The sequence below is a fragment of the Coenobita brevimanus genome, chromosome 53 (genome assembly GCF_032717465.1).
Source record: "Coenobita brevimanus isolate Jiangsu-jjx chromosome 53, ASM3271746v2, whole genome shotgun sequence".
NCBI lineage: Eukaryota > Metazoa > Arthropoda > Malacostraca > Decapoda > Coenobitidae > Coenobita > Coenobita brevimanus.
In genome coordinates, this window is record NC_137006.1 from 36,879,372 (window position 1) to 36,896,936 (window position 17,565).

Here is a 17,565-nt window from a genome sequence, read left to right on the forward strand (position 1 = left end):
TCGGGGAAAGAATACAGAATTTGTCTTTTGAGTACGTGAGGACGAAGGTGTGCTGCAAGACTTGGTGGATGAGTTTGGGAGAGTGTGTAAGAAACGGAATCTAAAGGTAAATGTAAGGAAAAGTAAAGTGATGGTCTTTGAGAGAGGTGAAGTCAGTGAATGTACAGTGAGGGTGGATGGTGAGGAAATGGAAAGTGTGAGTACGTTTAAGTACTTGGGAAGTGTGATGAGTAAGGATGGAAGTTTGGAGGGTGAAGTGCTTGAAAGGGTACAACAAGGAAGAAAGGTTGCTGGTTCCTTGAGAGCAGTGATAAGAAACAGAGAAGTGAGCATGGAAGTGAAAAAGTTACTACATGACAGTATTGTGATACCAATTCTAACGTATGGAAGTAAAGCTTGGACGTTGTTGGAAGGACACAAGTCAAGAGTGAGAGCAGTGGAAATGAGTTATTTAAGAGGAGCATGTGGAGTCACATGGAGAGACAGGCTGACAAATGAGGATAAAAAGAAGTTATGTAGTGTGGATGTGGGTGTGATAGGAAGCGTTAGGAGGAACACACTGAGGTGGTTTGGCCATGTAGAGAGGATGGAGGGTGAAAGACTGACGAGGAGAGTGTATGTGAGTGAAGTGGAGGGGTGGAGAGGGAGGAGGAGGCTGAGGATGAGATGGAGGGATGGAGTGGAGAGGTATATGAGAGAAGGGGGTGTGAGTTGGGAGCAGGGCGGTGAAATGGCGGGGGACAGGGCGACGTGGAGGTGATTTGTTTGTGGCCACCCCGTACGGGATTAAGGTGTCTGGCAATAGATAGATAATGTGTGAAAGAGTTTTGTTATTTGGGAGACATTTCATGCACTGGAAGTGGGGCTGGAGATAGTTTTGTGGCTAGGGTAAGGAGTGGTTTGAGGAATCTCAGGGAGATGTTGCCTCTCCTGACATTGAGAGGCTCCTCCTCCGTGCTGGGGGATCTAATGCAGCATGTGATAGAAGCATAATGCTGTATGGTAGTGAGACCTTGGCAGTAAAGGAAGAGGATATTCATGGGTTCAGATGTACAAAATTGACAATGTTATGGAAGTGTAGTACGTCCCTGAATGCGAAGCTTGGGTGGGTTAGATTCACGGTTGAGGAGTTAACAATAAGGATGTGAAGGATGGAAGATGACAGTTGTGTGCATAAAGAGAGAAATGTGAATGTCAGGGGTAGGGTTTCGAGAGGTAGACCGAAAAAGTCATAGTGTGCCCTCAAAGATAAGTGACTGAATACGGAGGCTGCCAGAGATCGAGCAGCGTGGAGAGGCACCATTAGGTGACCAAGGCTGATGCATTCAAGCATGTTGGAGCCTTACTAAAAGAAACTAATCGGAACTTCTCTCCCTTCGTAGATATAATTTCACACTAGAGGCTATTTTCCCTTCCGCATTTTTCACCCTTTGGGCCTATGTTGCCTACAGACCTATTTTCAGTCATTGACCTTTTCTTTTTTCCCCTATTGCAAAACACCGGATCTACACATGGACCTATGCATTGCAATAGATGTATTTCCCCTTGGACCTATTTCTACCTACTGAAAGCACGTTCCTAACTAGAAGACTTTCCATAGGGACACATTTCCTATGAACCTATTTTCTCAAATGGACCTGTTCCTATCATGGACATTTCACCTCATGGACTCATTTTCCCACTACGCACCCTACCTATCTTTTTTTTTTATGTGCTCAACTCTGGGTATAGGCTTCACAGCCTGCTCCCAAGGCCCAGTAGTCCTCCTACATATCATACACCTTTACCTGTCACCACTTCGGCACTAACACTCAGTCCATTTTGAATATGTGCTAGGGCTGTCTCACATAGGACTGGTGTATTGGTATTAGCGGGACATGTCCGCGGGTCTTCTGGTAGATCAGTGAAGTCTCCTTTACATGAAATTCAAATCCTTAAACTGTTCCCTGCCCCAGCAGGGATTTGAACCTGGGTCCAGTAGGACCGCAGGCCACCTCTCTACCGATTGAGCCAGGCCTGCTTGGCCACCCACTCCTCCCCAATCGCCACCCACCCATCCACATGCACCCCACCCCAATTCCAACCCACGCACCCACACTCACCCCCACGCACCCCACACCACCTGATCCCGCCCGCATATTTCCGTTCTGTGTGCATACTCATCTCACCACCGGGAAATCTCAGCCAGGAACAACGCTTGCCCTGTCATTTCAAAATTAACCATAGGTTTTCCTTGAAAAGATGCTTAGTGTGTTTCCCAGGCAAAATTACCTAGCTATACGTACACTAACTAAACCTAACCAAACCTAACCTATCCTACGAGGGCTGTTTGGCTGAGGTGGCTGGCTATGGTATTGAGAGGAATACCTGCACAGAATGGAAATATGCCTCCGACCCCCCCACCCACACCCATTCATCCCTGTCATCCTATCCTCCCAACCATCCACGCAGCCCTCCTGCTGCCCACCAGTTCTACTCACCCTGCCGACCACACCTCGCCCACCCACCCAGTCAATCCCAGCTGTCTGCCCACCAGGTTACCCATCCAGCCACCAATCTTCATTAGACAATTTGCCAGTTCACACACACACACACACACACACACACACAGCATGTGGCACAGCTGCTTTTATAGTGCAGATCTTCTTTACAGGAAAGAACCTGCAGCTTATCATTCTCCCACTCTCCCTGCCTGCCTCCACAAAGCAACTCTTCCTAATTACTGGTGGTAGTCTATGAACTGCCGAAAACTTATTGAGTAGAATAATGTTGTGTCCTTGCATTTCCATGAAATGGTTAGGATCTGAGTACAAGTACGAATACAATTTTTTTTTTTTTTTTTTTTTTTATGTGTCCGACTCTGGGCAAAGGCTTCAGGGCCTATATCTTGGGGGCAGTAGCCTATCCCAAGGCCCAGTAGTCCTCCTACACCTCCACATGTCACCACTTCGGCGCTAACACCTACCGTCCATATTGAATACATGCTAGGGCTGTCTCATACAGGACTGGTGTACGAATACAATAATGTCATTTAACCTGCCGTGTCCCGTTGACGTATATATACATCCACACTTTTTGTCACTGTCAGTCCTGTTGACGTATATAAATGCACACCAATTGCAAGGTCCCTAATTTGCACAATTTTCAGTTCTTGTGCGTGATTTTTGGTATGTATACACGGAACACCTTCCTCTACAAGATGCCAGGCAGGGACAGTGCCTTACCCCACATGACCTCCTCCCCCCTCCGCATGCCATTGTCTCGGCAATTCACCTGTTAGCAGAGACCTGGCCAGTAAAGACATGTTGTGCCACAGTACGAAATTCAGGGCCAGAGTGATTCCCTGGTCAATGACAATGTGGAAAACAAAGTTTACGTAGCTTTAGAGGAACAAACAGTCAGAAATGATGATCATGTAATGTTGCCAAAAAAGGTCAGGTATGCTGATGTGTTTGGTGAGTGAAACAATGCTTATATTGCCTACATTACTGTGTGAAAACCAATATACTCTCGTACTACATATAAATTCGTACCAAATAAATAAATATATACCGTTTATGAGTGGTGTGGAATAGTTACCCTCCCATTGAACTCATTTTCTATGGAGCCAGCCTGATAGAAAACCCAGTAAGGTAAGGAGTACTGCTACCTGTATCGAGTATTTTAAACCTCAGGTGAGCGATTTCTCTGTGAATTTTCTATGTTTCTCACCAAAAGCGGAGGTTTGAGCAAAAAAAAAAATTTTCCAAAATCGGTCGGGATTGGGGGGAGTCAGTGGTGGAAAATCAGTCCGAACAGAGCGGGTTAAGCATGAGCTGTTTACAGGATTATCACAGAGAACTCCAACCACTTCTAATATGAGATAATATGACCATACAGATAACTATACAACTTCACTCAACATATTACTCGTATAGGGTAACCCATACATGACTCTGCTCTCTCACTCTACCTGTGATTTGTTGTGCATTGCAGAGACGGATTGTCTGTCTTTTCTACATCATGCATTCACTTGCTACTCCCACTGCCATACCCAATCCCACATCAGTGGGCATATAACGCCTAACACCTTAATCCCGTAAACGATGACCACAAACAAATCGCCTCCACGTCATCTACTCCTCTGTCTTTTGGCTGACTTCCCTCCAGTTACACTTCTTGGCTTACATATCTCTCCCCACTCCATCCCTCCATGTCATCGTCTCTCCTTCCTCGTCGCTCACATACACTCTTAGGCTCTTAATTTTGTATCCTTTCCACATGGCCCTACATACACTCTTAACCCTAGAGTGCGTATGTGGGTGTGTCACACCCGACGCTATCTTGTGTTCACATGACTTATGCGTGAGTCATTGTCCCAGGCCGCTGCTTGCCCAAATATACCCTCATTCCACGAGTTGCTCTAGTAGGGAGAGATACTGTTGGTTCACTCTCTCCATAGGAAATTTCCAAAGTGACGCATCTGGGCGTCTCACACACAACCCAACGTATGCACTAAGTACATCTTTAACAACAGATTTGTCACACCCACCATAAGTATTAATAGTATATTTAGTATGATGTTTTTCCTTGTAGGAAGTGAATATTTGTTATAGCAGGGACAATTTAGTCACAAATCGTAAAACCCACCTTTTTGTAAGTGACAAAGAATGGCCATACAATGAATACCACAGGCTTTTCCGATGTAGTTGGTGGTAGTGAAAGTTATCATGAACAGGAGGCTAATGATGATGAAAAATGTGACAGTGTTGAACATGTTGGGATTCATGATAGTGACACTGATAAAGACTACGCACCCTCATCTAGCGAGGAAAATTTCTCTGACAGTGACGAGAGTCCCCGCGAGCCTAAACAAAGGCGCACGCTCACCCCAGTCAAGTCATGTGTCATAGAATTCTTACAGTAGTAATTAATTCCCTCGTGCCCTTCTACCGTATATATATTTTTTTTTTCACAAACTGAGAAAGGAAATACCTCTATGACTGCCAAACACGTTTTTTTGTGCGTGTGTGAAAAGTTATACCTGGCTTGCAATCCTCTGGAACCCTAACATCCTCCCAGACCAATCTGCACATCTTCCATATCCATTCTGTCACTATCTTTGCCACTTATACTTGCGCTACTTTTATTCTCTGTATTTAATAATGCATAGCTTCCTGTGCAGATTTGGTGTTTCACCATAGGAAGATAGGTCGATGGGTGAAAATAGGCGGACTTGCAAAATAGTTCATTGGATAAACAGTCTCAAAAAGCAAAATAGAACCATGAAGGGAAATATGTCAAAGGGGAAAATAAATCTGTGGTAAGAACTCAGTCTATGGGGATAACACGTCCATGGAGAAAATACTTCCATGATAAAAAGCAGGCCCCTGGCAGGGATGGCTCCAATGGGAAAACAGGTCGATGTGAAAAAATTACCATAGGCAATAACTGGGCCATGGGAAAAATGCGTCCATGAGGAACATATGCCCCAGGGAAAATAAGTCTGAGGGAAAAATAGGTCCACAGGTAAAGCAGGTTCATTGCAAAAATAGGTTCATCAAAAAATAACGATCCATATGGAAAATACCTTCATGAGAAAACACTGAGCTATGGAGAGAACAGGTCATTTGCCTGGTAGGTTCAAGAGGGAAAATACGTCCATGGGGAAATGTCTGTCCTTGAGGAATGTGGATCAAAGGTGTATAATAAGTTCATAAGGGAAATTTGTTAATGTAAGAACAGGAAAGTTGACACCTGTGGGGTGCAGCCAGAGGCTAATCTATGTATTATAACCGAAAAACACAGCCGTTAAGCATTTTATAGGATCTCAGTGCTTCGGATATACAAACTAGCATGAAAAATAAGCGTCATACCACCACCACCACCACCACTACTACTACTACTACTACTACTACTACTACTGCTGCTGCTGCTGCTGCTGTTGCTGCTGCTGTTGCTGCTGCTGCTGCTGCCGCCGCCACCAGCATCTGAACTACCACCACTACCACCACCACCATTATCACCCCCCACCACCAGACCATTACCACAATCATTACGACCACCGTTAACGTTACCACTACCACCACCAACAACAACAACACTGACGCTACCATTAATACGACCACCGTTACTACCACTTCCACCACAACTTCCAGTAAGCCGACAACTGCGACAATTACCATCACTATCAATAGGAACCACAAGTACCACCATTACCACAACCACTCCCATTACCACCACTAACAGTACCACCTCCACCATCACCACTACCACTTTGATTACCACAACCACCACTATCACCACATATTACCACCACTACCACTACCAACACAACACCATCACCACCACAACCGCCACTAATAGTACCACCACTACCACTACCACCACCACCACCACTGCCACGTCTACCACCATCACCATTACAGCTACCATTACCACCACCACTGCCACCAACACTACCACCATCACCACTATCACTACTACAACTACACGACCACTACCACCACCACGATCACTACTACCATCACACCACAACCACTACCATAAATACTACCACAGGTACAACCACTGCCAGTACCACCATTACAATTATTACTACCATCACCACCATTATCATTACCACTGCAGCTACAGTTGCAACTACCACTATCACCACACATAATGCTACCATCAATAGCACCAGTTCAGCAGGGCAGTACTCCCAAGGTGGATGGAAAGCTGATGACAGGAAGAGCTGGAGCCCCCGTTTCATCAGCCCTCGGGACTAGTTCCTGACCATCCCCCTTTGCTGAACTTTTTCAGTGCTTCACTAACACAGAGAGTAGGCCAGCTGCTCTCCAATACAAGTTTCTCTAACTGTCAACACCAAACTACATGCACAGTACACACTACACTTCCTTTTCATAATTAAAAAAGTAAAATGGCTTCAGAATATCAGGCCTCGAAGTCCCCGGGGGGAGGGGGGATAAATTCCCCCGCCATCAGCCCCTCTCCCGGTGACGACTCAGAGAGGTGCCTAGAACCACTGTGTGACTCACTTCTTTATTATTGCAACATTCGCGGCCTTTCCTCTAACTTTCTCTTGTTGAACATCACCTCTTCTCCAGTAAACCTCACCTTCTCTTCTTGACAGAGACTCAGCTGTCTGAGGCAACTGACAGCAAACCCTTCTCTGTTTCCTCCTACTTTCTCTATATTCATTTCAAAGCCAAAGTGGATGTCGTGTATATGTACGCAACGACTTTTTCTTGCTCTCGTGTTCCTGAACTTGATTCTTCTGAATATTCTACTCTCTGGCTTAGGCTTTCTTGTCATTCTCTGATAAATATATCTGCACTGTTTACTTATCCCCTAATTCTACTATCAAAAATTCTTTGACTATCATACTTCTACGATGGAACACATTCTATCCATTTCTTCTTTCTCTGAAATTTCCATTCTTACCCAGGGAGCAGAAGGGGTTTATCTGCATCCATTTGCTGTAAAAGGTTGATTAATTTCCACTTCATTGGGCCCTAATAAGGTCCCCCAGGGTGGACAACCTCGCAAACTCTTTGCACGAAGCAAAATATTTGACGTTTTTTGACGATTTTTACCCCTCAATATAGGTAATTGCCGATTTGTCTATTTAGATTATACTAAGCTGGTCTAAACCTTTAAAATTTGCAGATCCATACTGATATACAAGAAAATAAAGACTAAATGCGTTTTCAAAAATTCCTTTTAGATTTTGGGGACTTTTACTATTAAAAAAAAAAAAAATCAAAACATGGGTATATTCTAAGCTAATTAACACATGTTTATTCCAAAACCCCATTCACATCTGCAATTTTGAATGCTGAATGACCAAAGAGTTTAAAAATTGTTGTACATTTTTCCTTTTACATGTGATAAATTTATGAATGGAAAAACTGACGATGTGAACCATATTGCATTTGACGACGTTCACAATAATACAGGTTATCTTTTAAGTAAATGGGATGGATGAAATTGTCCAAGCTTGAGAACTTTTCAAAACCTGTACTATTAGAGATCCAAATTTTATATATTGTCCAATATCACATTCTTCAACATATTTTCTCTTTTTAGAATATTTTACAAGATGCATTCAAGTCTACTAGTCTTAACATGAAAATGGTATATGATTAGTAATCACACTTCAAAGTCAAACACAAGTCCAAACACCTCTGATCTCAGAGAACTGTACTTGATTAGTTTGTCACAAAACATACAAATGAATGAAGAACACGTATTCATTAAGTATCTGCATCACTGTCACTTGCTGTATCACTGTCTTCAGAAAAAAGGGCTGTATAGTAGGCTCTGCTACAATTGTCTGGAGACCCGGTGCATTTACATCTTATGTAACAGGGCACTTGCTTCTTTGCACATGAACAATTGCGGCTACATCCTTTCTTGCAGGAGCTTGCTGGAGTGTGAGCTGCTTTTTGTTAATATTCTTTTCTTCTTGAAGCATCTGCAGCTTTGATAGAGCATCTCTTAGAGGGACACTTGAGGCACAGAGAAAACAAGCTCCACCAGTTTGATCAAGGATTGTTATCTTGGAGCCATAATGCCTGACCAGTTTCTCACTAAGGGTGTTTGACCTGTAGTCCTCTGCATTAGTCACCCCCATCTCAGAGAGAATTTCCTTTTAAGGGTTTCTTAAAGTCTTTAGAAGAAAGCCATTCATTTTCTGGAACAAAGGTTCTTTTATTTCCTCACACAGAGAGTTAAATGCAGAATCATGCTGTCTGTGTAAAGATGGCCTTGACCGTCCAATTGATTTCACTCTTGTGACTTTAAATCTGTTCATGCGTGGTGTGTGATAGCAAATATCATTTGCTATTATATCATGCTTTGTACCAGCAGCCCTCAAAAGGATGTCATCTCTTTTGAGTCTTTTTGTCAAATCAATGATCATTTTATGGTTTGCAAAAGTTGTGACTTTTGCTGTTGGTTTCTTTCCATTGAGGTAAATACGGTTGCATAACACACAAGTTACTTTGACATAAAACTTGACACACTTTGAACGAGTGGGTTTCTGATTTGATCCAGGTATTTGCTGTGGGTCATCATTCAAGCTTTGATAACCTTTGAATGTTTTCTTTTTCTCAGTAAGTTTGTAACTCTTTTCATTGATATACCAGTTCCTACACTTGCCATGCCATTTTGGTTTCCGTGTTGTCAACCACCCCTCATCAGTTATATTTTCTCCAAGTCTCAGAGCAGGGCTGTCTTTGCGGGCATTCAGGGCTTCCTTTAATTTAGTGAAAGAAGTTGGCTGTATGTTCATAAGGCTCTTAGTGGTTCTACATTGGCAAATTATGCAGCTTTCATAGTCTGTATCTACATTCAATCTGGACCTTTTTGGCTCTGCAAGTACCAGTTCATCAGATGGCCTTTTCTTATGCTGAACTTCCATGATGACAGCTCAGTAGTCCAACTGCATCTGAAAGAAGAAAAACATGAAAATATATTCAGTGAAATAAACCTCCAGTACATACAAAACACTGCCCAAAAATATGGAAAGAAAAATTGTTCCACTATGTAGTTTTGGTTTCCTTCACAGGACAAAGGGTAACTGAAACCTTATAAGACGATAACAGAAAATACTGGCATTGAAATATTTAAAGCACTCCCAGTATTTGGAGTCTTCACAACAACATTTATAACACAGGTTGAAGGAAAACTAAGACATTAAACATATTGACATCATCCTTCACTGGTATCAAAGATGACACCTCAGGTTTATTGATAGCCATTAAAAATTCTCTGAAAAGAATTGCCGAATGTAGGTGGCTTTTAATCTAGTATATTTCACAATTTTCTGTTACCATTTATACAATAACCTTTACAAAATAATAGGTATTTAGTTTTAAAATGTTGGAAATGAATGAAAGACTAAAGTTCAATCATTGTTTTGAATCATTTGTATAAGTAATAGGGGTTTATATATGGAATCACGTACCTGAATTAAGCTAATTGTTTACTAATTTTTCCTACAGATAAGTGATGAAATAGAGAAAAAATATGAAAAAATACAAATTTGGCCCTGATACCTATTCTTGTGTATATCTCTCCACATTAACACACATTAGAGAATTTTAGGTTGTGATGCACATCTCACAAGATCAGCAAGTGAGTCTCCTATGCTGAGAGGTAAATATCGTCAAAAAACTTCAAATATTCTGCTTCGTGAAAAAAGTTTGAGAGGTTGTCCATGCTGGGGGACCTTATTAGGGCCCAATGAAGTGGAAGATACCAACCAACCCCTTACAGCAAAAGGATGCAGTTTTTCCAAAAAATAGGGTCTTTGCTCCCTGGGTATCTCCTTTCACTGATCCACCTGGTGAACAAGCCTACATCTTTTCTATCCTTAATGACCTAGAGCAGCTTGTACAGCACCCTACCCGTATCCCTGACCGCCTTGGAGAGAGCTCCAATGTACTTGACCTCTTCCTTACAACTAATCCTTCTGCTTATACTGTTAATCTTTCCTCTCCGGGCTCCTTCGATCACAACCTTATTACCTTAACCTGTCCTATCGCTTCGGTACGGCCTGTGGACCCTCCAAAGAAACGTCGTCCATGGCACGTTGGAGCTGCAAACTGGGAGGCCCTGAGGAAGCACTACTTTGATTTTCCATGGAATGATTATTGTTTTCATTGCCGGGAGCCATCTGAGTGTGCGTTGCACATTACAGAGGTTATTCTCTTGGGTATGGAAGCATACATTCCTTTCACATATATTTTTATTAATGCAAGAAAGCCTTGGTTTAATCACACTTATTCTAATGCTGTCCGCAACAAGGAGAGGGCCTATAAAAGGTACCAGAACCAACCCACCCCTGAAACACATCATGTTTATGTTTCTGCCCTGAATCGTGCTAAGTCTGTTTTTTGCAGTGCAAAAATAAGTTCATCCGTACTAAGTGCTCTCAACTCTCCAACTCGAATTCTTCCCGCTCCTTCTGGCACCTTGCCAAAAACCTTTCTAACAACTTTACCTCTTCATCCTTCCCTCCTCTTTTCTATTCTGATGGCTCTGTAGGTATTTCTCCTACTGATAAAGCAGATCTCTTCGCGCAGACTTTCTCATCCAATTCCACCTAAGACGATGTCAGTGCTGTTCCTCCATCACTTCCCCCGTCACACTTCTTCATGCTGACATTAAAAATGTCATCAGATGATATATTTTCTGCCATCACTGGCCTCAATACTTACGAGGCACATGGGCATGATGGAATCCCTCCTGTTGTCCTCAAGAACTATGCTTCAGTGCTTACACCTTGCCTAGGTAAACTCTTTTACCTTTGTCTGTCAACTTGTACTTTTCCTTCTTGCTGGTAGTTTTCTCTCATTCAGCCAGTCCCAAAGAAGGGTGACCATTCCCAAGTCTCTAACTATTGTCCAATTGCTTTAACATCCTGTGTTTCCAAAGTTTTCGAGTCAATTCTTAACAGAGAAATTTTAAAGCATCTTTCCTATCACAATCTTCTTTCTGACTGTCAGTATGGGTTCCGTCAGGGACGCTCCACTGGCGATCTTCTTACCTACCTTTCAGACTCCTGGTCATCCTCCTTCCGGGACTTTGGCGATAGCTTTGCCATTGCAATTAACATCTCAAAGGCTTTCGATCGAGTCTGGCATAAATCTTTAATTTCCAAACTGCCCTTTTACGGTTTCTATCCTTCTCTCTGTGCGTTCAATAGCTTCTTTTCTGGTCGTTCTATAGCTGCTGTTGTAGACGGCCATCGTTCTTCTCCTAGATCTATCAATAGTGGTGTTCCTCAGGGCTCTGTCCTATCACGGACTCTCTTCCTTTTATTCATCAATGACCTTCTAAGCTGTACATCTAACCCTATCCACTCGTAAGCTGATGATTCCATCCTTCACCTTTCTATTCGGTTCCCGCAACGTCCATCTCAGCAGTTACTTCAACAAACACGGGATGAGGCTATGGTACACCTAATGTCTAACTTGGCTCGTATCTCTGACTGGGGTAAAAAATAATCTTTTTGTTTTTAATGCATCAAAAACTCCACAGGAGTACTACCCTCTAAGGTTTAATAATATCCAGCTCAATCCTGCATAATCTTTGAACATGCTTGGGGTTTCATTCATTCGGGACTTATCTTGATAAAATCATATTGCATCTCTTGTAAAATCTGCTTCCAAGAGATTAGGTGTGCTAAGGCGACATCGTACCTTCTTTACCCATGCACAGTTGTTGACTTTATTTACGGGTTTTATTCGCCCCTGTTTAGAGTACAAATCTCATGTGTGGGGTGGCTCCCCACATACAGCTCTTCTCAATAGGGTGGAGTCAAAGGTTTTTCGTCTCACCAACTGTCCTCTTACTGGCTCCCTTCAACCTCTGTCTCTTCGCCGCACTGTTGCATCTTTATCTCTTTTCTATTGCTACTTCAATGGTCACTGCTCCTCTGAACTGTCTGCTTACATCCCTCCACCTCTACGTAGCACCCGTCTAGCAAGAAATTCTCATCCATTTTCTGTCCAACTCTCTAACGCAAGAGTTAACCGTTACTCCCAGTCCTTCATTTATGCAACAGATCAACTCTGGAACTGTCTTCCTCTGTCTGTATTTCCTACTTCCTATGATCTCCAGTCTTTTAAACGCAGTGTGTCCGGGCATCTCGAAATGGACGGATCTTGAATTTGGCTCTCTTTTGTATTGTTTTTGTTTTTTTTTGGAAGGAACGGTTTGCGGGCTCCTGGCCTTTGGTTCCTTCTTTCTTGCATAAAAAAACACCACCACCAACATTGGCAACATCACCACCATCATGACCACTTCCACCACCATTTCCATTACCACTACAATTACCACCACCGCTGCCGCTACCACCACCACATCATCATCATTATCATCTACCACAACTGCCACTACCACAACTGCCACTATCACCACCAACAACAACAAGACCATTAGAAGTTCCACCACTGCCATTCCCACAACTATCACCACCACAGCAAGTTACAACTATTACTGAACCTACATCTGCTACAAGGGCATCAACACTAACTGCAACTACAGTGCAAATTACTGTATAGCTGTTCTTTAAACTACAAGCGCCACGCTTAACAAGTATTTTACCTTTACCTACTATGATTGCTAGTATCGATATTACTACTGCTACTACTACTACTACTACTACTACTACTACTATTACTGTATTATTATTATTATTATTATTATTATTGCTGTTGTTGTTGTTTATCATCATTATTATTATTATTATTATTATTATTATTATTATTATTAGGGGAGAAGGTGGTAATATGGACCACTTTTTTGTTTCAGGCGAAAACACCAACTATAAAGACAAAAACGGGATCAATAACCGTCAGAAGTATTGGCAAATGTTATCCTTATAATGCATTCAGAGTTGTAATGAGAAAAATTAAACCATTCAAATGCCACAACTTTTTATGCAAGAACATCCAAAAGAGTGGGTCTTGGATAATGGGGTGGTAATATGAAACAATTTTGAAAATAACAAAATATAATATTTCTTTTTGTGAATGCATAAATAATAATTTTACAGTGAAAATGTATGTTTAAGAACAGAAGTCACTAATGAAAATACCATTTTCGCACCCACTACACAAGACATGGGCCCATCCCTGGCACACTGCACATTGAATCCATAGTTCTCCTGATATGGACTTCGTGAATTTTTCTGAACAAAAAAGACAGTCTACATCATCTCTTCCAGGATTTGCTTCTCCCACTATTTCTTCTAGCAAGGTTGAACTTCCAGAAGACAGACTAATTCTCTCTTCTTCTTCAATAGAACTTTCATCCCAATCTCTGTCTTTTGGAAAAAAAAAAAAAAAAGTTTCTATTTTACTATTCGCACTCTTTCCTCCACCTCCTTTCTTTTCTTTTTAGACCTGTTTGACAGATACTTTCAGAAAAAAAAAAAGAATGGTGGTAATATGGAACAAGGTAAATGGAATGGTGGTAATAGGGAACCCGCTGTTCCACAATGCCACCCAACACCATTTTTAAAATGAGTTAGCAGAAATTCTAGGCTAGAAATTTTTTCCAGAAAACTAACTATGCCATTTTAAGAGGTGATCTTATGACTAATCAACACACTATAAATCATAGTCCATATATATCAATTTATATAGGATAACGAAGTTTTTAATCTCACCTAAAAATAAAGTTTCACTGAGTGAAAAGTATAAAATATCCTCTCAGAGCGCCTCACCTTGAGTGAGTGATTTCAGAACATTCTGGTGGCCTGTGAGGGAACTAATAGTTATGTTTAATTCAGTTACCAATGGGTGGCAGCACTTTTCTGCTGTTTCATATTACCACCCTGTTTCATATTCCCACCTTGTCCCCTAACTATTTGGAAAATAAAGATAGTGAACCTAAGAAGCCAGTGTTTATTTATGACGCCTGGACTGATCCCCTGTGTACTCTACACCTAAAGGTTGACCATTAGGAAGAACAACTCACTGGGCAACGTCCTTCCTATACTGGACTACTGCTGTTGGAGCCTGTGGCAATGTGGGATGAGGACGTAACACTGGTGTTAGGAGTGTATATTAAGTGCTGCAGTGAGTCAAACCTTTGACTTGGAAGCAGGAGGTGTGCAGACAAGGTCTCAAGCTGGGTAGGTGGAGGAAATTTCCCTGGCGATAATTGTCAAGCTAATACAAGCACAAAGTGCCCTACTACAGGCACAGAGTGAGGAACAGAAAGAGTTCAGGAATGAAATCAAGGAGAAGTCACAAGCACAGAGTGAACAACTAGAGACACAACGTGATGAACAAAAAGAACGATATGAGCAACTACAAGAGTCATTAAAGAAGCATCAAAGGGAAGTACAATTGAGGGTGCAAGGATAGCTAGATCCATTCATAGGGGAAATGAAGGAGGAAGTAGATGCCAAGCTAGAGCAGCAGAAGTATGAGGTAAGCAATAATGTGATGGAGTTCAGACATCATCTAGACGACCAGGTGAAGCATGTACACAAGCAGCTGAAGATTAGCGACTGAACAGAGTACAAACAGCATGTACACAACCAGCAAAAGATTAGTGAGGGAAATGTGATGGAGTGCAGACAGCATGTACAGAGCCAGTTGAAGAATGTAGTCGACCATGTGAAGATAATTAGTGAGAAAATTGAGACTGTAGAGAAACATTGCATTGCTGAGTCTCAGGTTGGTGTACAGGAAGCATATGCATGGAATGGACAGTGTATGGTGAATCTTGACGAATCCCAAGCATCCAAAGGTAGCATTACAGGGTTGAATAATCAAAATGCAGAAGTTTTAAGTCCTGGACTTAGCCTAATTATGATGCCCCAGTTAATAGGCCACAAACGAGTGAAGTGCATGGCTATAATGGAGGTCCAGTTAAAAAGAAACCTCAGTAATTTGATGATAGAGTATCTTTGGAAGCTTACCGTGCACAGTCTGAGTTTCTTGCGGATCAGAATGGTTGGGATGATAGGCAGAGGGCAGTGCAGCTTGCTACTAGTCTCAAAGGTGCTGCAGTGGAAATTCTGGCCCAGTTGTCAGTAGAGGAGAGGATGCAGATTTACGACCAGTGCTAGAGTGGTTGCAGTGGAGTACAATGCAACCATCTTGGGAAGAAGTTTCCAGCTTAACCCACAGCGTCCCGTCGACGTATGGGTACGTTGCAACATTTTACATTTGCCAGTCCCAGCGACGTACCGGTACGTCGCGCAATTGCAAGGTGCATAATTTCCAAAATTTTCAAATATTGTGCTTGATTTTTGGTACATAGGGTCGCTCGACCTTCCCCTACCTGCCACCAGGCAGGGACACTCAGCAACCCCGCACGACCCGCGCTCACCCGCGGCTCGGTCACTCACCTGTTAGCAACAGTCCTGCTCTGACATGGCGGAGAGGTCTCTCAGAGGACGAAATTCAAGCCGCCCTGGACGCCTTTACAGGCGACAATGATTCCCCACTGGACGACGAGGTTGTAGACAAAGATTATGTGCAGCCACAGGAGGAGGAAACCACCAGCAGTGATGAGGAAGTCCCGTCCCCAAGGAAGCAGCATTACGTGACTTACCATGCTGCTAGAGAGGGGCAGCCGGCCAAAAAACAACGTGGAACATCCTCTGCCCAGCCCCAATGTGATGTGGAGCCCAAATTTGATGATGAGGACGAGGACAGAGCCGTGGAACGTGCTGCCACGTGGTACGGACGTGAGGTAATAACTCATCGTGGCCCCGAACGCACACCACGTCGGATAAGCAGGTATGGGCCTAGTCTTTTGTTTGGGGAGGTAGGAAGTGCCGTGGAGGGAGTGGGGAGTGAAAGGGAAAGTGCAGGGAGGAGTATGGAAAGTGAGAGTGGAGGGAGTGAGTCATCGCTCTCCCGTGGTGGTGTGAGGCGGCGGGGTGTATCACGTGGGCAAGTGAGGGTGCGCCCTGAATCATGTGGGGTTGTGATGGAGGGGGAAGGTGGGGAGGAACCACTCCCCAGCTCGTCTTATGCTCCCCAATATTCCCAAACACATGGGCAAGTAAGGGTGCATGAAAAATCACGTGGTGTTGTGATGAAGGGGGAAGGTGGGGAGGAACCACTCCCCAGCACGTCTTAGGCTCCCCAGTATTCCCGAACTTCATCCCCACAGCCCCCTAATGTTCCTCAAGGCAGTAAGGGTAAGGGAAAGGGAAAGGGTAAAGGCTGAGGGAAGAGGAGTGTGAGTGGGGAAGCCCTTCACACTCCTTCTCCCCAACCTCCCCCACCAGCATCCTCCCCACCCAGACAAAGGCGCTGACGAGGGATTTGTGGGATGGAATTGGGAGGATGGGAGTGATTTTTCTCCCCTCATTCACCCCTTCACTCAGCAGGGGCGCACTGGCTGCATTGCTCCCGGAATTCTCCCTAATTCCACCAGGCTGGATTTTTTCCACATGTTTTTCAGTGACGCTATCGTGGACCAGATAGTTGACCAAATCAACCGTTTTGCAAGCAGCCAGCACCGCGAGAGTGAAAGATTGGGAACAAGGAGCAGGCATTCTATCATATATGATTACCCTGTCTCCCTTTCAGAAATTTTTTATTTTTTGCCCTGGTCCTTTTGATGGGTATTATACGAAAGAACAGAATTCCGGCCTACTGGACAAGGGACCCTGTTATGTTCACACCAATATTTGGCCAAGTCATGAGCCGTAATCGCTTCCAACAAATTCTGAGTCGCCTCCACTTCTACGATGCTGATGATCCTGCAAAATGCGAATGACACAGATAAGATGAGGCGAATTAGGATGGTCTTTGATCACCTGAGGCAGACATTTCATTCATTACTTTATCCCTATAGAGACCTCGTCATAGACGGGAGGCTTGTGTTGTGGAGAGGCAATATTTCATTTAGGCAGTATATACCCAGCAAAAGGCACCGTTTTGGGTTCAAGAGCTTTGTTATGTGTGACTGTAGGACTGGTTATGTGCAAGACATAGTCTTGTACACCGGTGCACAGACAGACATAATAGAAGATCGGAGTAATGGACTGTCGGAAGCAGTGGTAAAGACAATGATAGAAGACTACCTTCATCGTGGTCA